Below are 25587 nucleotides of genomic sequence, written 5' to 3' on the forward strand. Positions count from 1 at the left end.
TTGTCAATAGCAGTGGTGCAGAAGGCTCTCCAAAGCAGTAGATGTGATCTTGGCTCAAAAATTTATTTGGTACTATTGCTTCAGGAATCAAATGATAGCCAACAGATAAGGGAAGGGAGAAACAGTCCTACTACAAGTCCTGCTCTCTATTATCATATCCTACACAAAAGCATGTTATAGAATCATACAGAATATTCAAATGGGGTGGAGGCTTAGGCATCCCATGAACAACCTTCATCTCTTAACTCTAAGTTCAAAGTATTTCCTTTGTTTCCTCCACTATTTAGAAGAGGGGGTTTGTTTGTTTATTGTTAAACTGACAGTGTTTTTATATCAGAACAGTAGATTTGGTTCATTGGTGATGTCTTCTATTTCTGGATATCCTAAGACTGAAGAGAGACATGTTGGACTTTTATCTAATTATGTTCTGAGTATACTAAAAATTGGGATAATAAATTTTGGAATTAATTTCTACTGAATCCTACAAAAGAGAAACCTCTGTTGTATTGATCCCTTCACAGTTTAAAAAGTAGCTAACTGAGAAGTTTTTCAATAGATAGAAACTAGCTAAATTTTATTTTCATACAGTATGTTTCTGCCACAGGAGATGAACTTTCTCCATATAGTAAATATAAACCATGTGGACCCACTGTCTTAAGAGGAATCAGGCAGTCAAATTCATGCACAAAGACTCAGTTCAATATGAAGTGCTAAGTAATAGGAAAGGTTTTATAAAAGGTCATAAATTATCTGAGTAAATAAGACAATTATATAAAAAGGTGTGAAAATGCATATTATAAACATAATTAAATGAATCTCTCAAGTATAATGTTGAGCAAAATTTAGACATAAAATGTACATACTGTATGTTATGGACTAAACTATGCAACCACTCGCCCCTCTACCACCACCAATTCATATATTGAAGCCCTAGCTCCAAATATGACTGTATTTGGAGATAGAGCCTTTAGGGAGGTAATTAAGTTTAAATTAGGTCATAAGGGCATAGCCCAAAACCATTAGCATAACTATCTTTAAAAGAGGAGGAAGAGACACAAGGAGGGTGTGTGCACAGTGAGAAGGCCATGTGAGGACACAGCGAGAAGGCGGCCATCTGCAAACCAGAAAGAGAGACCTCACCAGAAACCACCCCTGCCTACATACACCTTGGTTTTGGACGTTCAGCCTCAGAACTGTGAGAAAGTAGATTTCTGTTATGTAAGCTGCCTAGTCTGTGACAGTCTGTTGCAGAAGCCTGAACAGACTAATATAATTCCATTTTATGTCAAGTACTAAAGAAGAAAACCCTAATCTATGAAGTTGAAACTAAGGTACACTCCTTTCAAGGAAGGATGTTCATTGTCACCAGGAGAGGGCATGAAGGGGACTTCTGAGTGTTGCCCTGTTCTATTCTTGATCTTAGTGCGAATACATGAGCATTATTGTCATGAAAGTTTACGGAACTTTAGACTTAAGGGATGTGTAGTTCATTGACTGTTGTACATCAACTTAAAATTTATTTTTAAAAAACAGGAAAAATCAGACTCATCAGGGAAGAGTAAATCATGGCCACAGAGGGGTTCGGGGGACTGGATAAAACATCCCCATTTCATCATGGGAACTAATACAAAAAGGGTTTTCTACATTTCTTTTCTCATCCCTTCCCCCTCTTATTCCACAGAGCACACATTCCTTCAGGAGAACCTAAGGAAGCAGCTGTCAGTGGGGCTGGTTATAAAAGAATGAAACAGGAAAAGGCAGTCAGCCGGCTAGAGATTGCAAGTGAAATAGATGTTATTTTGGAGCCTAATCATGTTTCCAGAAACAATTCTCAAGATGCAAGACTGAGCTTGCATGGATTCCATCCAGCCTGGGTTAATGAACAGTGGCCTTGAAATAATTTCTTATGAAAGTATGAACTAAGAATTTATCACCAGTTTGGATTCTGCATTCTTTATACATTGTTTTCTTTAGATAAAACTCTGGAGGGGTGGACCCTTGGTCTTTGTTTTCTTGGGGAGTCTTTTGTTGTTGTTGCTGTTGCTCCTGAGTGAGTTTCAGAAAGGATCAAGCCTCATAGGATATTTGATTTGGGATTTGGGCGACCATATGTGCTGGCTCCAGGAGAGCCTCTACTCCTGCCCACACCTACCCTTGAACCTGGATTCGGCATTTCCCCAAGCTCATTCCTAAGAGCTGACTCCCTTCAAAGGCATCATTAAGCAATATATATTTTACTGAAGATTTGGGAAAATATTTGGGGAAAGTAGGTTTATGTTGAGCTCCATAGAGCAAGAATTCAATAAATGTCTCATTCGAAGTACCTTTGCATTCAGGCCCCTTTGGCCACAAACCAGTTCAAAGTCTTCTCACTTTGATGCTTGCGCTCCTTCTCCTGACTAAGTTCTTTCTGCCCCCCAGTCTCCAAAAGGCCATCCCCAGACACCCACCCTCCAGATGCATCCGCAGCCCGCTGGGAAAGGTAGTCTAATCTTTGCCCCCACATTTCTTTCTCAGCAGTCCTGTGGGCTTGGCCAACCCTCTATGTTCTCCCGAAACTTTGGGTGATAAATTTTTCCCCAAAGCATTACATGTATAAGCAGAAAGGTGGGCGACAGCTCTTACGTGCTTGCTCTGATTAACAAGAATTTAGTCAGGACTCCCCGAGCCCTTAATTTCTCAGTGCTACACATTCCCCATGACTTTGAACATCTGGGAACATTTTGAGACACTTAAAACTTGTGGTGATGTGAAAATACAAGGTGTTGTCATCTTTCATCTTGTTCCCATCATTCTGACCTAAATGCAGAAAAGCAGTAAGGACACTGGCTGGTCCCAGCTGGCCATGGTTATCTGTAATAGGTGTGTGCTAGACAGATAAGGGATCTCCTTCTCAGATGACTCAGATCCAAGAAATGTCACCTTCTCAATTCGTGTCATCTCCTTGTGATGACTCCCACACAAAACAGTGACCCAGATGAGTGTCTTTGTTTTGGGCAGATCAAAATGGCCTGTGACAAAACTGCTCTGGTCTAAGGCACTGCAGGGGGATCCTCAAGCCCGCCGTGTGAAAACTGCCACCTTAGAGCAGAAGTTTCGCTGCATGGGTTTCGTTCCTTACTCTATTTTGAAGATCAGGGCTGGTTACATTGCTCTCTTTGGTTGTGTTTGTGTCTAATTCGTTACAGCATCAACATTTACTCAGACTTACTCTATCACGTGCCAGGCCGACCTTGCCCTGCCACTCCAGCCATCTAGCGATCCTATCATACAGTAAAACAATGAGTGTTGAGCAGCTATAATTTGCAAGGCATCTTGTAATATAGGGGTTATAAAGATAAATAAGGCAATTCCTCATCTTCATCAAATTCACGTTAATCAAGGAAGACACAGAGAGCAAAACAGCTATAAACAAAGACCAAGGAGAGGAAGGGGAGGCTGCTCCTAGCCTGAGGGAAGTAGGGAGCCAGAATGACCTTTTAAAGAGCAAGTCTGCTCGAGTCTCTCCTCTACTTAAATCCCTCTAACGGCCCCCATAACATTCAAAATAAAACCCAAAATGCGAGCCTTTGAAACCGGTCTCCAGCCTGTCAGCGGGCCTCAAATCCTGCTTCAGCCACACTGGCCTTCAACTCGCACAGGAAGGCGAACGTAAATTGTTTTCTTAAATTGCTTACCGTTTGCATGTCTTGTGTTTACAATGTCAAAGGAGTCCCTCCCGGAACATGTCAAAACAGTGGAGCCCCAGGGGAGTGGGAAAGAATGAATCCTCCCGGAGGGTGACAGAGGGTGGCAGGGGCGAGAAGGAAGGACTTACGCAGCGCTCTTCATCCCACTCACAGCCCACGGACTTGGGGTTAAAGTGGCATCTTTCCGCAGTAGCCCAGGACTCAAAATTAGAAAAGAACTCTGAAAAAGCCTTTTCTGATCATGTGTTTTGAGGAAGTTTTATGATTTTATAAATGAAAGAATACTTTTAAATGTAACAACAATAATAATGGTAGATGCTAACACTTACTGAGCGCTTTGCTTTGTACACAGGCCAAGCATTAATGCTAATTTCTTTACATGTATCATCCCAGTTAATTCCCCCAAATCCATGAAGTAGTACTATTACTATATTTATCTTCTAGATGAGAAAGTAAACTTAAAGAGATCAATACCTTGCAAAGAAAATAATTTGCTATTGAGAGTGAGCTTTTAACATTACAGCATATATCACTAAATGTCAATATACTACATTCTTGTTAAACCATAGCCAAGCTTTCTGGACTCCTTATTAGTCTAGGTCCTTATTGAAGACCTAGAAATACCAAACTGTTGTAAATAATAGTGTGTCCCTGGGCCTGGGCCTGGGCCTGGAGGTGAGCACAGCCATAAATGTATGAGCAAGATATTTCAATAGGTAAAAAGTACAACTGTAGTTTCTTTTTACAAATTTAATTAAATATGAGTATATATTTTGGCAATTCCTAAAAGGTATTAGAAATAAGTACTGCTGTTTTAAATAATCAATAACAATAAAAACTTAATAATCTCCAATGCTATCAAATCTCATCATTTCTGCAGTGGTTCCTTTGGTTGAGACCATCACAAAGCAATTCATAGGTGTTTCAGTGAGAAAGGACAGTCACATCAGGTTTAACCCCTGGTTGAAATCCTAGAGGTCATTTCTGCTCATACTTACAGGGCCTAAGACTCCTCTGCAGTGCTTGAGGATCTGATTATGAAGATGGTTTAGGTGGGACACTTGTCTTGGCATTTTAGCTAGTATGAAATGATTTAATACAGTGATCACGGAGAACATTTTGAAAAATTCTGTTCTAGGACATGCTCAAAGTACTTCTCTGCTAAGGAAAAAAAGGAACCAAGGAACATGTCAGTTGATTAAAGAAACAGGAAAACAGGACTAGAAGACATCCATCTGCGACAGAGTGTGCTTGCCAGACTTAGCAAATAGAAATTCAAGACATTCAGTGAAATCTGAATTTTTGGATAGACAATGAATCATTTTTTACTATAAGTATGGCCCATGACATATTTGGGAGTATGTAAAAGCTGATTCACTGTTTAATTAAAATTCAACTTTAGGCCTCTGTTCTTTTATCTGGCAAACTTATCACAGAGAAGCCAATCCAGGTGCAACTCAATGGTTTGAGGTTGATTTGTGTTTGTGCTCAGGCCCAACTGGACACTGTAAAGGGGAATAACCACATCTCTTTATTATAAAACATTTTAAAATCCAAAAACAAAAGGAAAAATGGCAGAAAACTAGAAGGGTAAATAATTCTGTGCCATTCCCAGCAGACACGTTGCTAGGTTGAGGGTAGCTCAGTCTGACAAAGGGTGTTGAAGTAGGACCCAGCAGCATGTTCCATGTCGCCTGGGAGATGATCTGGTTCCTGATCTGCTCTGGGCCGTCATTCTCGTCACCATGAAGATACCATAATGAGCTCCCAAGGGAGAAGACCTGGATGTTGTTCAGATGCTAAATTTGAAAGGGATTTATTTTCTGATTAAAATAAAAGCCCACTGATCTTGATGTCAGACTTCCAACCAATTCAGCTACCCACGAACCAGCCACACCTTCACGATTGAAGGGGAGGCCTCCAGCAGAAAGAATACCTGGGGCTGGCTGGCACCTGCTCTACATCTTTGGCGTAGGGTGGTGGGTAAGCTACCCTTCTTGTCTTTAAAAGTGTGATTATGAGTTTTTCTGGCCTGTGGGTTAGAGTAGGGTGGGCGTTGGTTGACTGTGAGAATGCAATGCCCTGGAAATTGGGTTAGAGTGGAAAATCCCATGAACTAGAAAGCGTCCTGGGAGGCTGGGCTGGGAGCACAAAGCCCTCTGCCTGCTACTGGCCCTGGAGGACTCCACTGCCTTACAGCGAGGCAGGCCTTCAGCAGTGAGGAAGAGCCACCTTCATGCTCGGGCCTCCGGGAGGCCCGCTGGCTCCTCACCTTCCAGTCTATCCTGCCCCTCTCCCGCTGGGTGTGAGCGGGGAGGGAGCCTGGGGTGCTACGTGGGGACCCAACCTTGGTCCCTCGGCTCCCACCTGACAACGATTCACTGTTCTCACCTTGCCTGGCCCCCAGCGACCACAGCCCTCAGCTGCTGTTGGAAGTATCTCTTGAAGACGCCAGCCAGCTTCAGGTAGCTTGTCACCACTTCCTCTATCTGTCTCATGGCTTCTTTGTAGGAGTTTGCTGGCTGCCGTAACAAACTACCACGAACTGAATGGCTTAAAACAGAGGAACTTATCATCTCATAGTTCTGGAGGCTAGAAGTCTGACCTGAAGGTGCCAGCAGGACCACGCTTCTCCTGAAGGCACAGTGGAGAATCTGGTCCATGTATCTGGGGTCTCACCTGCCATCTTGGGTTCCTCAGCTTCTACTGCATCACCCTGATCTCTGCCTTCGTGATCACATGATGTTCTCCTTGTGCCGCATCTGAATCCCAATTTCTCCTTCTCATGAGGACACTAATCATGTTGGATTAGGGGCCCACCCTGCTCCAGTATGACCTCATCATAACTAATTACATCAGCAACCACGCTGTTTCCGAATAAGGACACCTGAGATACTGGGGATTAGGACTTAGACACAAGAATTGGGGGTGGGTGAGGGTACAATTCGATCCATAAGAGTAGGGTTCATGGCAAATGGCAAATATGAAAGCATCCCAAAACCTAAACATGGTGTATAAGTACTGCTGGGGAAGGAAGGGGAGAGCCTGCTCTGTTTTCCTGACATTTGCACAAAGAAAGCAATTTTCACCACTATCCCTACACAGTGGGTGTTGTAGGAAATACTTCTGGCTTTTCTTTCTCTACAGAGCTCCTTCTCATCCAGAGTGAAGGGTGAATAGATCATAAAAGCAATAAAGATTTTCATAAAAATTTGAAAACAAGATTATGTATGAAAGTGAACATATGACTATAAGGGGCAAATGAAGATTGAAGCTATAGTAAGTCTTGCTTCTGGATAACTTTTGTAGTCATTCTCTTCGCGGCCACTTACTGTGTGAGACACTGTGCGATGCGTTCTGAGTGTGTTATTTTACCCACATAACGACTCGACGGGCAAGTATTGTTGTGCCCATTTTAGAAACAAAATGATGTCATGGAAGCTCAGACGCTTCAAGATCAAAAGTCACCCAGCCAGGAGGCGTGGAGCTGGCAGCGAAATCTAGGTGTCAGCTTGAAACCCATGCTCCTAACCACTCTGCCCTGGGGAGGGTGGGAGTGGGAGAGAGGGAGAGAAACGGGGGCAGGAGTGAAAGACATTGCAGAAAAGGGCTCTAGGTGTTTGGGAACCGGCTGCATGTGAGAGGGCAGAGGAGCTGGCGGTGTTCAGGCTGAGGTTTTGAACTGTGTGCCAGGGACCGGTGATAACTCTGACAGCAGGGAGTCCAGAGAGGGAGCAAATGGGCCGGGAGAGAGGAAGGGCAGGGGCGAGTCGGCTTCAGACATGCCCGGCCTGCACCTCATGACCCCAGGAGGAACCCAGGGAGGCCGCGGTGCCAGCGGCGCAGTAACCCCGGCCCAGATGCGGAGGAAAGGCGAGTGTCGCAACAGCCACAGGAGAAGTTGGAAGGAAGGGGAAACATCGGGTTTAAATTGTGCCTGTTCTGGAGGTTTAAAACTTTTCTCACAAGAAGCCACTTCCATCGTGTGGCTGGTTGGTGAGAGGGTGGGGTGCGAACTGTTCACTCGCCCCTGTCCAGTTCAAGTCTGATCTTTGGAGGCTAAATATCTCCCCCTTTTTTTTCTCAAGGCAAAACAACCTAAATGACAACGTAGCCAAGAAAAATAAACCTCTGTTCCTTATGTATTTCCTAACGTCTGCTTAATCACTGCACATCAAAGGAGCTAGCCTTTTCCTTTGTCTTATTAGTGGGCTGTTGTGTGGCATTAGGTGCTTCGTATCATGACTGTTTCTTGTTTGCCAGTTGCAAAAGAAATCTTTGACCATTAAGGGATTTTGCGGATTTATGAACATAGGCCACTTGAGGTCTTTGGCACAAAATTTTTATGGAATAAATATACCCACACACATCCATTTCAAATTACTTCAGATTCATATGTGGGAGAGAAGATAGTACTAGATGCTTTCTCACGACATAAATTCCGTGATTTACTACCCAGTGAATCATGAACTTAAAACTGCTCAGAATATATTGACACCCACCACTTAGAATGTCTCATTTCTTCCCTCCTGCCTTCACAAGCACTCCTACTCTCTCCTGCCACTTGCTACACATCCACAGAACGAAGACTCCCTGTGTCATTTGTCCTTCATCTGCCCCTCCTTTCAATAGCCTCATAATTAAGACTTGATTTGTCTTTGTTCTTTCTTTCTTTTTGCTTTAATTGGTTCAGTGCTATAGTGTAAAACAATCACCTTGAAGGAGACTGTTGCTAATTCTTTGCTGATTACCAGTCTCTAGTAAAACCTGAGTAGGTAATGGTTGTTTCGGCTTTAGAGCCAAGTGTCCACACATGGGGGGACAGAAATCAGTCAGTCCCAGCGGTGTTCAAGCAGTGGCTCTTAAATGTGGTCTCTGGGCCAGCGGCATCTGCACCTGTTGGAAAATGGTAGAAATGCAAGTTCTTGAGTCTTACCCTGGACCCACTGCACCAGCAACTGAGAGGAAGGAGGGACTAAGCCCAGAAACCTTCATTTTAAGGAGTCCTGAGGGTAATTCTGAGGCACACTGAAGTTTGACAACCACTGAATTTAGTCAGCAGAGAATGAAGGACTGTTCTTGACCAAAAAAAATTAATATTCCCTGAATTTCATCAGAAGGGCCTGGGTTTCATCAGAGGATATTTGGTGCTTGTTGTTGTTATTGTTGTTGTTTTAGAATAAATGACGTTTGGCCTCTGCAGTAAGTTAAATAACTTTGGGCAAAACTCATGACCTCTTTGTGCCTTGTTTTACTCAACTATAAATTCAGAAACTCAAGCTATATGATCTCTGTGGTCTGTTCCCAGTTCTGATCATTTGCTTTCTCATTTTGAGTACATCAATCTCTCTATGGCTAACAGAGTCGGGATCATAAGGTGGCGTTAACATGTGCTCATGGCAATGAAACCCACATCCTTGGTCTCTTTCGGGAGCAGTCTATCAAGCATGTTTTGTACTAAAAAAAAATTAAATCCCATCTCCATACCAGAAGTGAGTAAACTTTTTCTGTAAAAGGCCACATAATAAATACTTTAGGCTTTAGTGGTCATTGGCCTTGTCGCAACTACTCAGTTCTGCCAGTCATGCACCAACAGCTCTAGACAATATATAAAGGAGTCTGGCTAACGTTCCATTAAAATTTTACTCATAAAAACAATAGTGGGCTGGGTTTGGCCTCTGGGACTTAGTTTGCCAACCCCTGCTTTATAATGCCTCTAATTTTAAAAATTAAAATAAAGGATTTAATCATTTCCTATTGATTTCTTAGTCATTAATCAGATGTTTAATTGCCAATCTGCTAACAATCCATTAACTGATTGCAGCCATCAGAAGCAACCAAAAAGAATTTAATGTCCCTGTTTTGCTTTGCTGGTGGTTGATTCAACCAAAGCATACTGTTGACAAGACCAAGGTTTATTCCTATTTCTCCACCTTCAACCCCATGGAAGCAAATGTTCTACTTTCATAGAATATTAAACATTTTGGGTTAACCACTCCTACTCTATCACAGGGCATACCAAAAGAGGAATTGATTTATCTCTACGGCAGGGGATCTTAAAATGATCGTTTAGCTACTGTTCTAATGCATAATTCTCATTCAAAGCCTGCCTCTGCAGGGTAGGTATTGATCTTCTGTCTTATCAAAGGTTATTGACAAGACATTTTCTGTTTAAAGCCTTGACTGAAAAATAATAAAGATGCCGTTGCATTGTTGTTATGGCAAGTCATGATATACAGGTAAATTCAATGCATGCTATTAGTGTCTCTTCCTAATGAGTAGGCCAGAGAGCCTGGGCAGAGCAGAAGATGCAAGATAGAACTTTAGTTCTTAGTTGCATGAATGCATCCCAGAAACACAAGCAGTTGGGTTCATTTCATAAATGGAAAAAGACAAGGAAAAACACTAGATAGCTTTCCAAGTACAATAAGAAAACACGTTGAGTAATTTTGAAATTTGCCACCCTTCGCTCTGGCCCCAGTGAAAGCATGCGCCAGAGTAACAGCCTGAGCCTCTTCTGAACTTTGAGTTAGATTCGTGCTAACTTCCCTTATATTGCTGCCCTTTCAGTATTATCCCATTAGCCTTCCTCGCCCATTTTTAATCAGTCCTCAGCTGAACTTTTCCAGAATGCAATGCTCAACAGAGAGCCAAGTTTTGTACTGTTGATGTTTCCACCACCTTGATAGACATCTTGTCACTGTGTGCTGAGTGGAACATAGACACTGCAGGGACAATGGCCTGTTGTTCTGTTTTAGAGTGACTTCTAATAGGCCCTATTTGAAACAGTGTTGGTGACATGAAGAGTGAAGATGGAGTTAAGATAATGCAGGCTCAGGTATATGCATCCTCCTGTGCAGAAGGGCACCTGCTCTGCACCTTCCCGTTTTTTCCAAGTAGAATGTAATAAGGTCTAGGACTCCATGTCTTCAAGGGCATTTCGTTAGATAAATATACCAGATTCTTCAATTTTGAGGATCACATTCCAGGGCCAGATGCTTTCAAGTGGTTACTGTTTTTATCATAAGATGTGCTACAGCAGACATCACCATACCCTGTTCAGACTTGCTGATCAAGCTGATGCCAGCAGCATTCTTCTGAATTTCCTTGCCCCATGGCTTCCTGTCAGCTCATGTATGAGGCAGGCTGGAAGTGTTAGGGAATTAAGTTGCCCTGGAACAGCTCTCAATCAGGGATGGTTAAAGGTGAGGGGTAAATATTCTAGCTTCTTCACCCATCAGGTAGGGTGAATCTCAGTGTGTTCTACATCCAGTTCCCCAGAAATTGAGCCCTAGTGCTCACAGACATATCTGCTTAATAATGTACCTACTTCCCTTGTTTGTCTCACTCTCTGCTCCCCTCCTGACTCCCTCTGAGATCACCTCCTAAATAAACCACTTGCCCTCAAATCTTTGTCTCAGCATCTGCTCCTGGGAAAACCCAATTATGCCCTTTGGAAATCTTCACATATTGCTACAAGCATTCAGTACATTTGACTTTCTTCTCTTCTTGATATTTTACTAGTGAGGTAAACTGAGAAGGTAGGGATTAGAGCCCCAAAATAGATTCACTGCAGGGCTCTCAAATCCCCATCCCTGGAGATGTGGCAAGTTGAGATAGATGCTTAGCTGCCTCAAAGGCTCCGATTTCTAATTTATACAGCTTGGCTGGATTTAACAAATCAAAACATTAGGACCAGTCTGTTAGTCAGAATTAGTTTAGATCTCCTAACCTCCATGTATTGAATTCTGTTTTCTGAAGATAAAGAGAGAAAGCTCTTGTCCTGGCCTAGTAGCTCAGTGGGTTAGAGCACTGTCCCAATAGGCCAAGATTGTAGTTTCGATCCCCAGTCAGGGCACATGCAAGAATTAACCAGTGAAGGCATAAATAAGTGGAATGACACATTGATGTTTCTCCCTCTCTGCCCCCTTTCCTCTCTCTCTCTAAAAAATTAATCCAGAAATCGATGGCATTTTTATACACCAATAAAGAACTCTCAGAAAGAGAAACTAAAAAACAATCTCACTTACCATTGCAACTAAAAAAATAAGATACCTATGAATAAACTTAACAAAAGATATAAAAGACCTGTACTCAGAAAACTACAGGGCCCTGAAAAAAGAAATAGAGGAAGATATAAACAAATGGAAAAATATACCATGTTCATGGATTGGAAGAATTAACATCATTAAAACGTCCATACTACCCAAAGCAATCTATAAATTCAATGCAATCCCTATTAAAATACCAACAGTATACTTCACAGATCTAGAACAAACACTTCAAAAATTTATATGGAACCAAAAAAGACCCCAAATAGCTACAGCAATCTTAAGAAAGAAGAACAAAGTTGGAGAGATCACAATCCCAGATATCAAATTATACTACAAAGCCATTGTAATCAAAACAACCTGGTATTGGCACAAGAATAGACATATAGATCAGTGGAACAGAACAGAGAACCCAGAAATTGACCCATGCCATTATGGTCAATTAATATTTGACACAGGAGGCAAGAACATACAATGGAGTAAAGGCAGTCTCTTCAAAAAATGGTGTTGGGAAAATTGGACAGGTACATGCAAAAATTTGAAACTAGACCACCAACTTATACCATACACAAAAGTAAACTCAAAATGGATAGAAGACTTAAATGTAAGATGTGAAACCATAAAAATCCTAGAGGAAAACATAGGCAGCAAAATCTCAGACACCTCTTATAGTGATATATGTTTGCTGATACATCTCCTAGGCCAAGAGGAACAAAGGAGAAAATAAACAAATGAGACTACATCAAACTAAAAAGCTTCTGCACAGCAAAGGAAACCACCAACAAAAGGAAAAGGGAGCCACTGTATGCAAGAACATATTTGCCAATGACACATCTAATAAAGGGTTAATATCCAAAATATATAAGGAACTCATACAACTTACCAAAAGAAAGACAAACAATCCAATTTAAAAATGGGCAAAGGACCTAAATAGACACTTCTCCAAAGAGGACATACAATGGCCAAGAGACATATGAAAAAATACTCAACGTCACTAATCATCAGAGAGATGCAAATTAAAACCATATTGAGGTATCACCTCACACCTGTCAGAATGGCTCCATCAACAAATCAACAAACGACAAGTGCTAGTGAGGGTGTGGAGAAAAGGCAACCCTCGTACACTGCTGGTGGGATTGCAGACTGGTGCAGACACTATGGACAGCAGTATGGAGTTTCCCCCCAAAATTAGAAATTGACCTGCCATTTGACCCAGTGATCCCACTTCTAGGAATATATTCTAAGAAACCTGCAACACCAATCAGAAAGAACTTATGCTCCCCTATGTTCATAGCAGCGCAATTTACAATAGCTGAGATCTGGAAATAGCCCAAGTGCCCATCAGGAGATGAGTGGATAAAAAAGCTGTGGCACATTTACACCATGGAATACTATGCAGCTGTAAAAAAGAAGGATCTTTTATCCTTTGGAACAGCATGGATGGACCTGGAGAGTATTATGCTAAGTGAAATAAGCCAGTCAGAGAAAGGCAAATATCACATGATCTCACTTATATGTGGAATGTAATAAACAAAATAAACTGATAAACAAAATGGATCCAGAGAGATAGAAGCATGGAACAGACTGAGGAATCTCAGAGGGAAGGCGGGGGTGGGGGAGTGGGTGGGGAGAGATTAATCAAAGAACTTAAATGTTTATAAGCATAACCCATGGACACAGACATTGGTCTGGGGAAGGCTTGGGGATGGGGTGGGGTGGATGTGGGGTGGAGGGGATCAATGGAGGTAAAAAGGGTACATCTGTAATATTTTCAACAATAAAGATAAACTTAAAAAATAATCAATCTACATATATATCTGTATATGTCTATATTTAAAGAGATAAAGCTCTAATGTTAAAATTACTGAAATCCACTCATGGTTATCAAAACCAGGATTAGGACACTTATTCTGAAACATATTGAGTTTATGATATGCGTCAGGGCCTTGTTTGGCCCTTATAATGACCTGTAAATTTAGTGAGATGATAAACTCCATTTTGCATATGAAGAAACAGACCAGAGAGGTTAGGTAAGTAAGATCACAGCCAGTAGAGCCAGGTTTCTACACCAGAAATCTTTTCAGCTGAGGGCCCACACCCTCCTCATGAGGCTGTCCTGCCTCTGTAAAGCCTCCTTCCTTGGCTGTTCACACCCCTGACAGTGGGATGAGAGCCGTCCCACAGATGACAGAGCCGTGAGATTGGGAGACCAACCTAGACCGAAAATAAAAAACAGGTTTTAGCCAGGTTGCAAGTTCAATCCCCAGTCGGGGGCGTGCAGAAGGCAGCCGATCAATGACAACTCTCTTATCACTGATGTTTCGCTCTCTCTCTCTCCGTCTCCCTTCCTCCCTCTGAAATCAATAAAGATATAGCTAAACAAACAAACCAACCAACCAACAAACAAAAAACCAGGTTTTAGGGCCAGCTCGTTGAGTGATAAACAAGTTTTCTCATTCCTTTAAGTCTTATTTCTTCTATGTAAAATGAAGAAGTTGGATAAATACTTCTAGGGTCCCTTGCAGTTATAAAATTGTACTGCTTTTTCTTGTAAAAAGTTGAAAAGAAACCTTTCTCTTCAGACTGCTGCAATTTTACTAATACACCCTAATTGTCAGCAGCTAGAGATTCAGAAGCCCAGCTGAGATGCAGCGCTGAGCTAAGGAGCCCGAGAGTACACTGGCTGGATTGAACATGCTCGGATGACCATGGACGGGTACGAACCTGAGGTATAAAAGGCCATTGAAACAGGCATTTTGATAAGAAGGAAATTATCCCAAGTGTTCCTAATCAAAGATAATTCTGCACTTTACGTATCTCCACCGAACTGTTCGGCATTCAGCACACTCTACAGCCTGATTCAGGTTTAATCTTACTGGAGAGGATATGATTGCACATCTAGCCAAGGGACTGAAATATTGTTACAAAATTCAAGTCTCACCACCAGCCATTTGTATGGCAGTTTCTATCTCTTTCAACATGTGTCAAAGATAAAAACCAGCAACAACAAAAAAAACTACCAAGTGCTAGCACCATCCATCCTTAACCCTTCAGAAGAGGGAAAATGCTGTCCCTAGTAACAATAGGATGTAAAAGTGACAAAATTAGTGGAATTGAATCATTTCCGTTTATATTAATGGCCCTTAATACAGACAGAATATACATATTCCTGAAAGGATGTTCTTAAAAACAAAAGCATGTATAATGAATCTAATTTTATCACGGGAAATTTACAGGTGTATTTTCATTAAAAAAAAAAAAAAAAAAGCGAATTAAAATTTATGATAAGGAAATTCATCAGCTCACTTCCAAAGAACACAGCATGTATTCCTCATGCTCCTGGGATTCATTCAAAGAGCCGTCATGAAGAAATGGACATCCCAGCTCAGATTGCTCAGGAGGGACACGGGACACATCCTGGGGCACAAAGACCAGGGTCTGTGTCAGGCAAGGACACAGATGGTCCCCTTGGCCATGCCAGTTAGGAGCTGTGTCTGAAAACTGGGTGGGACTCTCTTAGCTGACTTCAGAGCCCATCCTCCAACGTGCAGGCAGGAGACGGAGCTCCGCCACAGCGAAGGCCACCGTGGACAGGGGACCCCTCAGGACTTGCGATGAGAGGCACTTAGAAAGGGTGGAGACCTTAGTCACTAAGGGTGGGTGCAGATAGGTACCCGTCAGGACGTGGAGGGTAGGGAGCTGAGCCAGCGTTCTTTGCATCTGGTGCTGAGCAGCATGAGTGTTGTTGCGCCACCTCTAACCGTGGACCAAAACGCGTGTCATACAACTGTTGGATGAGAACTTGACGACTTAATTTGGGGTCATTATGGTGATCAGTGCCACGTATGTGCTTAAACCATCAGATCGGCACTTCATCTGATTTCAATAAGGAACAAACGAGGAATGAATTATAATATTTAGCTGCTTTTCGCACTATGTATGCTTCTAATCAGTCTGAAGCTAATTTATCTGAATTGTTTGTAAGTTGTTAATAGTAAACAGATTCGATTTTAAGAAAAACAAATCCGTTTCAATAGGAACGGACTCAAGTGTTTGCAGAAAAGGCTGAGTGTGGGCCCCGTGGCAAAGGGCAGATTTCATCCACTGGGGAAGGATTTTGATATCTTGGAAACTGCTGTGACAGTGACAATGGTGTCTGGCAGTGTTGTTCCGCCCCCCCCGCCCCCCTGCACTGAGGTGCTTTGTTGCCTTTCACGCCTCCGACAACAGTGGGACGGCCTCCTTGTCTGAGCACAGAGGAAAGGGACAGGCCCCCGCCGCTCTGTGCTGCCCATTCGTGTGATAGAAAGTTCTGTTTATGTTGTTTCCTGAAGAAAAGGTCCCCGCCCAGCTTTACTGAGGCATAATTGACATAAAAGCCGTATGCCCTGGCCCGTGTGGCTCGGTTGGCTGGGTCGTCCCATGCACCAAAAGGCTGCCTATTTGGTTCCCGGTCAAGGCCCATGCCCAGGTTGTGGGCTCAGTCCTGGGTAGGGGTGTGCAGCAGGCAGCCGTTCAAAGTTTTGCTCTCACATCGATGTTTCTCTCTCTCCCTCCCCTTCTCTCTCTCTCAAGATCAATTTAAAAATATTTAAAAATATTGCATATATTTAAGGTGTACAACGTGATGTTCTGATATATGCAAGGATGCATCCTGAAAGGCTTACCACAATTAAGCACCCATCATCTCACAGAGTTACCTTTTTTTAGAACAATTCATTTTTACTCCCTCAGGCAAATTTCAGGCATGTAATACAGTATTGTCAAGTATAGCCAACCTGCTGTATGTTAGATCTCCAGAGCGTAGCCATCCGACGTATCTGAAATGCCAAAGGAAAGGAAATCGGCGCTCAGAGAGATTTCTGAACCTCTGTGTTTCTGACAACAGCCAAGATATAGTCCATCAATGGATGAGGGATATGTCTATATCTACAGCTGCAGCAACATGGATGGACCTTGAGGACATGCTAGCAACATAAGTCAGACACTGAAAGACAAATACGTATGTTCTCACTCAGATGTGGGCTCTAAAGAGGTCAAGCTCTTAGAGCAGAGCACGGAAGGGTGGGGATGTGGGAGTCGCGGGGCTGGGTGGGAAATGGGGAGAGGAGGTCAAAGAATCTCTTCTTTTAGCGACCTGTCCTCGTAAAGCTGCCGTGTCCAGCGTTGAGAGCTGCACCCCCCTGAGCAGAAGCCTTGCGCGTCCTGACGCCGTGACACGGCGGTCCTCGGGGAAGCTGTGCCCTGCGCCCTCACTGGTTCTGTGGTTCTCGCTGGCACATGGGCACCTGAGGAGGGCTGCGCTGTTCCGTACTCCTGTAGGGGTTTTTAGGGGACAGTGCTTTATATTTTCATTCTGAGTCCTTTCTCCCTAAGACTGAAGACAGCCCCAGTGGCGGACACTGTCATTCCTGATGCCCACTCTCAGTCACTCCTCGCCTCGAACCCGGGGGTTTGACTCTCCTGACGTCACAGTGGGTCCCTCTGTCCCTGTCCCCTGGGATGAATGCCCCACAGGGAGGGACCTCTGCTCTCAGTTCTGCATGGCAGGCCCAGCCGCGGGCCGCTGAGGCCCAGAGGAAAGGTGGGTTCCCGCTGGGACCCTGCTCCGATCCTCTCAGCCTCTCATTTGAAACCATTTAGTTGGTTTCCTCTCCAATACACGCTAAACTGTGTATCATGTAAGAACCAATGTCTTTGTAGCCCTCAAGAAATGTACCATTTTTCACATTGAGTTACTTGAATATAAATGGCTTTTCTGCTCACATGAAATGGGAGCCCAGAGGCAGCGAAAGTCATTTTCCATTAGAGCACCTGCAGCGCGTTGTAGACATCTTCACATTTAGCCTGGGCTGTGGAGGCTGGTAGAGCTCGGACAGGCATTAGCGTCGTCGGTGTCGTCACAGCCTTTCTCATGAGGACCTGTCCGGGCTTAATGGGAAGCGAAAAATCACGTCAGGCACAAAATGCTCTTTAAATATTTGAAGGGCTGTCAGCATTGTGGGAGGAGGAGGAGGTTTGTTCTTTGCAGATGCAAAGAGTAGAACATTCCTGGGTGGGAGTTACAGAGACAGATTTTTTTTCAAATGTTTTTACTTTTATCTGTGTTTTTAAGGCTGTCTTGTGAAGCACTGTGTCAAGCACATGCTACCTATTAGGGATATTATAAAATAATGGTTCTCCAAGTAGGATCTGGGAACCCCTGAAGGTCTCTGAGAACCTTTCCGGGGATCCATGAGGTCAAAATGGATTTAATAGTGGTACTGCGGTGGGCGGCCAGACGCGGTCCCTGTGACGTCCATGCCCTGAGCTCAGGAACTTGTGGCCATGCTAACCTCCATGGCAGAGGGAATCGTGATGGGCTCGAGGTGTTAATCGCCTGCCCTTGAAATAAACTCCCCCGGGTTATCTGAGGGGCGCAATGCAATCCCAGTGTCCTTGAACGTGGGGGAGGGAACGGGAAGGGGCTACCAGGGAGGTGGCTTGTGAGAAGGACTTTGAAGATGAAGGGAGGGGACATGGCCATGTTGGTGAGCCTCCGGAAGCCTCCAGGAGACAAGGCTGCCAACACCTTGATTTTAGCTCTGAGAGACCCTTTTGGGATTTCTGATTCTAGAACTGCAAGCTAATAGCTTTGTGCTGTTTAAGCCACTACCTTCACAGTAGTTTTTTCACAGGGGCGATAGAAACTAACACAAATGCCACAGTGTTATTTGGCTTTTCCAGTCTCATTCTCTCGTGAGGCCACTGTAGAATTTTCCAGGCGCTACGTGAACACAGTAACACAACAGATTAAAGGAGATGGAGATATGAGGATCTAGCTGTCTCCTATGAGGCCAGCGTTGAAAAGTTTGGTAAATTTTAAAACAGTGCATTCACACTTTATCTAGTCCATGAGGTATTTAAGATTTCTGCTTCCATGCCTTTCTCCATGAATACAGATCATCACAGCACTGATACACCTCACTAGTCCAGGTCAGCTCGGGAGGCCCAAAGCCCAGGATAAGGAGCCCTCTGTAGAGAATCTGAGCCCCAGAAAAGGTGAAATGCATTGAGGAATACAGTGTCCGTGATAAGAATGGACGGCACAGGGAATGTGACCAGTAACGTTGCAGTCCCTGCGTAGGTGCGAGGTGGGTGCGAGATTTAACAGGGTGATCGCGCCATAAGTTATATAAATGCCTAATCACACCGGAAACTGACATGATATTGTATGCCAACTACAACTGAAAAAAATCTGAGCCCTTTGAGGCCGGAGGCTGCACCATTACCTGACGTAAGTTCAGTGTGCGTGTGTGTCAGACCTAGTGATTCTGCTTCACTAAGTTCTAAGGGAAAAGAGCCAGCTGAGGATAAGCCCTTGGCTTTGCAGACAACACTCAGTCATCTTCATTAAAATTTAAACTGTAGCCACCTTGTTACAATCCAGCTCCATTAGTCATTTATTGAGATTATGTCTCTTCTCTGAGTAACTCGGGAACTATGAAAATAAGCTCCAGAAATGAAATTCAAATTGAGTTGAAAATACAAGGGAAGACTAGGGAAGTGAAGATCAGGGAAGAGGAGGGGGAGAGTCAAGAGCAGAAGGGCTGTCTGTTGTCCTCGGAGAGCACAGGCCAGATCTAAGGATCCTCTAGCAGGTGTCCTCTCTGGAACGGGGCTCTGGGGCCCAGGACGAAGTCTTCGGGGAGCTTGTCTTAGGATGTTAGGATTTGGGACCCCCAATAGTAAGGAGATGGGTTCTCCTTCTTAGAAAATTATAGTAGCCCTCTACCAATACATATACCAAGGGCTCGAAGGAAGGAAGGAAGGAAGGAAGGAAGGAAGGAAGGAAGGAAGGAAGGAAGGAAGGAAGGAAGGAAGGAAAGAAGGAAGGAAGGGGCACTCCATACTGGAGCTTGCTGCAGAGATGGTCGGGGGTCCCAGCCCAGTTCCTCCTCAGGAGTAGCACAGCCCCAGTTTTTCATTAGTTAGGCAAATGACCATATTGCATAATAACTCTAGTTTTTAGCCTCTTTGCCACCCAGATGTGGAAATGTAGTGAAATAATTTGAAAAAATTTAGCAATGTGAGGGAAAAAAGAACTCTTGGTAAATTAGCAATAAAAGGAGGAATTCTTAATATTAGGGATGGCATCTGCAAAAAGGAATCCTACGATAAACATTATGCGTAACGGTAAAAACGGAATATTGTTCTTTGAGAGCAGGAATGGGAAAGGAATGCATGACATCATCAGTCCTAATCACCATTGCACTGGAAGACCTAGCAAAACAACAAAACCATATAAAAGTTATACAGATTGGAAAGAAAGAAACCAAACTGTCATTTTCACAGGCGGTATATGATGTGTACAGAAAATCCAAAGAATTCTCAGGAAAACTGCTGAAGTTAATAACAGAATTGAGCAAGGTCCCAGCATAAAAAAAAATCAATATACAAACTAAACCATATTTCCATACAACAGAATCAAACAGAAAATGGAAGTTTTAAAAAGATATTATTTATAAGTATATCAACAAATATAAAACATTTTGAATAAATCTAACAAAAGATATGCAAGACTTCTACAGGGGAAATGATAAAACCTTATTAAAAATATTAAAGTAGAATTATATAGAAAAATATACCTCATCCATAGATAGACTCAATATTGCAAAGGTATAAATTCTCCCCAAACTGACTTATAAATCCAACACAGTCTCAATCCAAATCCCAACTGCTTGTATGAATGCATGCATGTGTGTGTGTGTGTGTGTGATTTCATAAGGTGTTTTCCAAAAAATGTATAAAAATGCAAAAGACCAAAACTAACAAAATTTACTATTCAAAATAAAGGCAAAGGTGGAAGAATTTGCACTAACACAGCAAGTTACATTATAAAGCGATAATAACCAAGACAATGTTTATTAACAAGATACAAACAAAAGGATGAATGAAGCAGAGTAGACATCCAGAAACAATCTCAGGCATTTGTCATTTATAACAGACGGGGCATTTCAGAGCAGTGGGAAAAAGCAAGAATTTTTTTTTAATAGGCTTTTAAAAGTGGTTTTAGGCTGATTAAAAAAATTGAACAGAAAGTACAGAACAGAGAGTTTCCATGCCCCTTCCACCCAATCCCAACTTCCCATCCAAATTCCCCTATTACTTACATCTTACCATTGCAGTATTTGTCGCAATTGATAGGCCAATACTGATACATTATTATTAACTGGAGTCTATAGTTTCCATAGGGTTCACTCTTTGTTTTGTACATTTTATGGATTTTGACAAATGTATAATGACATTTGTCATCATTTTTGTATCATACAAAGTAGTTTCATTGCCCTAAAATTTCCCTGTGCTCTACCTATATATCCTTCCCTCTCTCCTACCTCTAACCCCAGCAACTACTGGTCTTTTTAATGAAAGACATATTATCAAATAAATGGTTTCAGAACAATTAGCTATCCACAGGTTTAAAAAATTGTTAATTCAATCTTTACCTCACACCAAATGCAAAATCAATCACAAATGGATTAAAAGCCTAAACTACAAAGCTTTTAGAATAGAATATAAGAGAATATCTTCATGATGTAGACAGATTTCAAAAACAAGATACCGAAGCACCAACCATAAAGGAAAACATGGTAAATGTGGCTACATTAAAATGAAGACTTCTGTTTATCAAATGACATTATGAAAAGAGTGAAAAGGTAAGTCATAAAGTGGACAAAGGGAGGTATTTGCAGCAATATAACCAACAAAGAACTACTAATATATGAAGAAGATATAAAGAACTTTAAATCTATCTCCAAAAGACAGCAAACCCATTTATTTTATTTTTCAATTACAACTTACATTCAACATTATTTTGTATGCAAACCATTATTTTTAAATGGGCAAAAGATTGGAACAGATATTTCATGAAGGGAGATATGTATATGGCCAACAAATATTTTAAAAGGTGTCTAACACTATTATAAGTTGAGAAAATAAAAATTAAAACCACACTGAGGTAACATCTCGCATGTACCAGAGTTGCTAAAGTTTAAAAGTCAGACAAGAGCAAGTGTTGGCAAAGATGTAAAGGACCTGAATAGGCATTTTCCAAAGAAGACATACAAATGGCCAACAGGTATATGAAAAGATGCTCAACATCCTAATCATCGGGGAAATGCAAATCAAAATCACAATGAGCTATCACTCCACACCTGTTAGCATGGCCATTATTAAAAAGTCAAACGATAACAAGTTTTGGCAAGGATGTGGAGAGAAGGGAATCCTTATATACTGTTGGGGGGAATGCAAATTGGTATAGCAATTATGGAAAACCATGTGAAGGTTCCAGAAACATTAAAACTAGAACTACCATATAAACCAGAACTCCTATTTCTGCGTATATATCTAAGGGAAGGGAAATCATTACCTAAAGAGATATCTGCACTCCCATATTCATGGCAGCATTATTTACATTAGCCAAGATACGTAACAGCCTAATTGTACACCAATGATTAATAAAATGTGGTATATAATATATGGTATATGTGCTATATGACATATGTAACTATATAATATGTGATGTATATAATGATATATATATATGTACATATGTGTAGTATTTCCACTATGGGGAAATGAAAACTAAATGTAATATAAAATCCTGAATTAAAACATGGACCAGAAGAGCACTGTAGTGGGACAATGGGCGAAACATGAATATATAGGTCTGTAGATTCCTTACAAATATTGTATCAATGTTATTTTCCTATTTGGGTATCTGTACTACAGTTAAATAAAAATGTCAACATTTGAGGAACCCTGGCATAGGATATACAGAGTTATTTTGTACCATTTTTGAAACCTTTTGTAAGCTTGAAATTATTTCAAAATGAAAAGTTAAGTTTGAGAAGTTAAAGAGAACATATTTTGAATTAAAGTTCAAACAATATTAACCTCTAATATGAACTATATATGAGCAATATTAAATTTGTCAAAATCATATACAAAAATGAAATATAAAAAGAAATTGGAAAAATACATAGAAGCTTCCCGAGTGCATTTACAATGAGGCAGAGTTTGATAAATCAGAACCACTGGTCTACTGCTACTATCCTAGCTTCATAAAATGAGTAGGAAAGCATTTTTTTTTCTCTCTGGAATCATTTTGTAGAAATAGAGTATCTGTTCCTTGAACATTTGGTCTTGCCCATAAGATAATTTGGGACTCCAAATCCCACCTTCCAAAGTAATGCTTGCTGCAGGGACGATCTTTGTGGGCTGTGTGAGGTTTTCTCGGGGATGTGTGTGCAGTCCATAGCTGCTGGATCCGGGCACTCACTCACTTCCTGTGACTGAGTTGGCTTGTCTGCTCCAGCCCACATCCACCAGCTGTGTATGTAACAGTCCCACGTCCTTACCAATACTTGGCAGTAAACTAGCTTTTAAATTTTCGCTGCTCTAATAAAGTGATACCTCTATTATTTTGACTTGCATTTCTTGGACTGCTAATAACACGGAGCCTCTCTAAAACACCTGTTAGTTGGGGAGTTCCTCCTCTGTAAATTGCTCGGTCCATTTTAGGGGTTAGGGGTGGCTACCTATCCTTACTGTGGTTGGTCTGAAGGTTGCATACTGTGTATACTAGATATTAATCCCACATCAGTTTTGATACTGCAAATAGATTTCCTCATTCAGACTCTGCCCATGCCTTTGACTATGTTCCACCATTTTTAACAGAAAAATTTTAATTTAATTAAAATCATCCATCGTTTACTTTATGGCTTGTGTTTCTGGTGTATTGTTTAAGATGGTCTTTTTGATTCAAGATCATAAAGATATTCTCCTAAGCCCTCTACTTAGGCTACTGGCTTCCCTCATCCCACCCCCATCCCCATCCCCATCCCGGGTGATTTTGAAATAAACCTGAGGCATATCATGAAATCCATAAACATCTTAGTATACATCTCCAATAAATAAGGGCTCTAAAAATGTATCTTCAATATCAGTATCAAGCCCCCCAATTAAGGATAATTCATGAATATTATCAAACGAGTAGCTTATTTTTGAGTCGGGAAGGTTAGGAAGGTGAGACACGCGCAGAAGTCACCCCACAGACCAAATGTGGTGATGGCCTTGAGGAAAGTGCCCTCGAGCTGCGGGGGTTTGGTGGAAGGGTTGACTTCCAGAATTAAAGGACAGCTCACCCATGGGAAAGGATCGACGTTTAGGACACTTTACAGTTGCTTATTTTTGGCTTTTCTCAGAAAAGTGGTTCTGAAATAGTACACAGGCTACTCCTTCTGCACGGACCGCGTGCGGGTGTTGGGCTCTTTCCCTTTTCCCTGGTGGCCGGAATCACGGGAGGGAGGCGGAGAAGGAACGAGTGGGCAGGAGCAGCAGTCGGGTCGCAGGGCCGGGAAGCGCTTCCTTTATGTCCCACGCGTGGATTAGAGCACCTCTGGGCGTGGGGTCTTTCTAATCAAACATAGTTAATATGAAGTATGATATTAGTTCAGGTGGGCACCATAGTGACTCAACATCTATGTATCTAATAAAGTGATCACCACACTAAGTCTAGTAGCCATCTGTCACCATTCAGGGTGATTACAATATTATTGACTATATTCCCTAGGCTGTGCATTGCTTCCCTGGGACTTCTTTATTTTATGGAAAATGGGAAATGTGTACCCATTCCCCTTCACCGTTGCCCTTCCCCTCTGGCGACCCGGTTTGTTCCCTATGTCTACGAGGCTGTTTTTGTTTTGTTTGCTCATTTGTCTTAATTTTTAGATTCCACATATAAGTGAAATCATATGGTATTTGTCCTTGGTCTGACTTATTTTACTTAGCGTAATGCCCTCTAGATCTATCCATGTTGTCACAAAAGGCAAGATTTAATTCTTTTTTATGGCTGAGTAATATTTCACTATATATATATATATACCTCTTCTACTTTATCCACTCATCTGTTAATGGGCACTTAGGAGTAGTTTTTATTTGTTCTCAAATAGTTGGAAACAATAGGAGCCACTGCCAGGCATAACTGGGGACTAGAGGAAGCCTGCTGTGCCCCCGGAGACTTTTCCTTCTGTCCCTCCACTTACCTGGAACATCGTGAGCACCCCCTTCTCTTCTGTCCGTCTTGCCCTTAACAACACTCCCTAGACTCCATGCTCTGAAGTGGAAGTTACACAAGCGTCAGTAGGGAAATCCTGTTGAACCCATGCCTGCGTGCATACGTGTGTTCTCGTGTCTGTAGTTCAGGAAGTTCTCTCCTAATTTCTGCTCGTCCATCCACAGTGGAGCAGGGCTGGCCCTCGGGGACACTAGTCAGATCTTGTCGTGCCTCTGCTCCGGTCTCCCTCCCTGCCCCCCTTTCTCTCTAGAGGGCACCCCCATTTGCTTTTCCACTTTACGGAACTAGCTCCTCCCTGACTTGTCTTTCCCATCCCCGCTAAAGCAGAGACCCGATGGCTTTAATTACACTGAGAGTGCCTGTCACGCTCATCCAGTCGTTCCTTTCCATTTGTGGGTGGCATGGGTTTTTAAGGGCTTGGGAAATTGGGCATCTGCCGAAATGGCCCTAAGTCTTACGCTGCCCCCAGTGAGCAGGAGATGCTCCTGCTGGCCAATACCTGAAGGGCGGGCAGGGCTGTCAGGTCAACTGCTTTGGAAAAAGACCCCTGGAAAGGGAATGAAGACCACCACCCCCCGGCCCCGCAAAGCTCCGTCCTGCCCTGGAGCCGCCCAGCCGTGGTGGCGTCGGGGAGGCAGTTTGCTCTGCCCCTGCCGACTGTCGGGTTCAGACGTGCAAACCACCCAAAGAAAGCCCTTTTCCCGCTAATCCCCAACAGCTTCCTGCCTCG

Source organism: Miniopterus schreibersii (genome assembly GCF_964146895.1).
Source record: "Miniopterus schreibersii genome assembly, chromosome: 3".
Classification (NCBI taxonomy): Eukaryota; Metazoa; Chordata; class Mammalia; order Chiroptera; family Miniopteridae; genus Miniopterus; species Miniopterus schreibersii.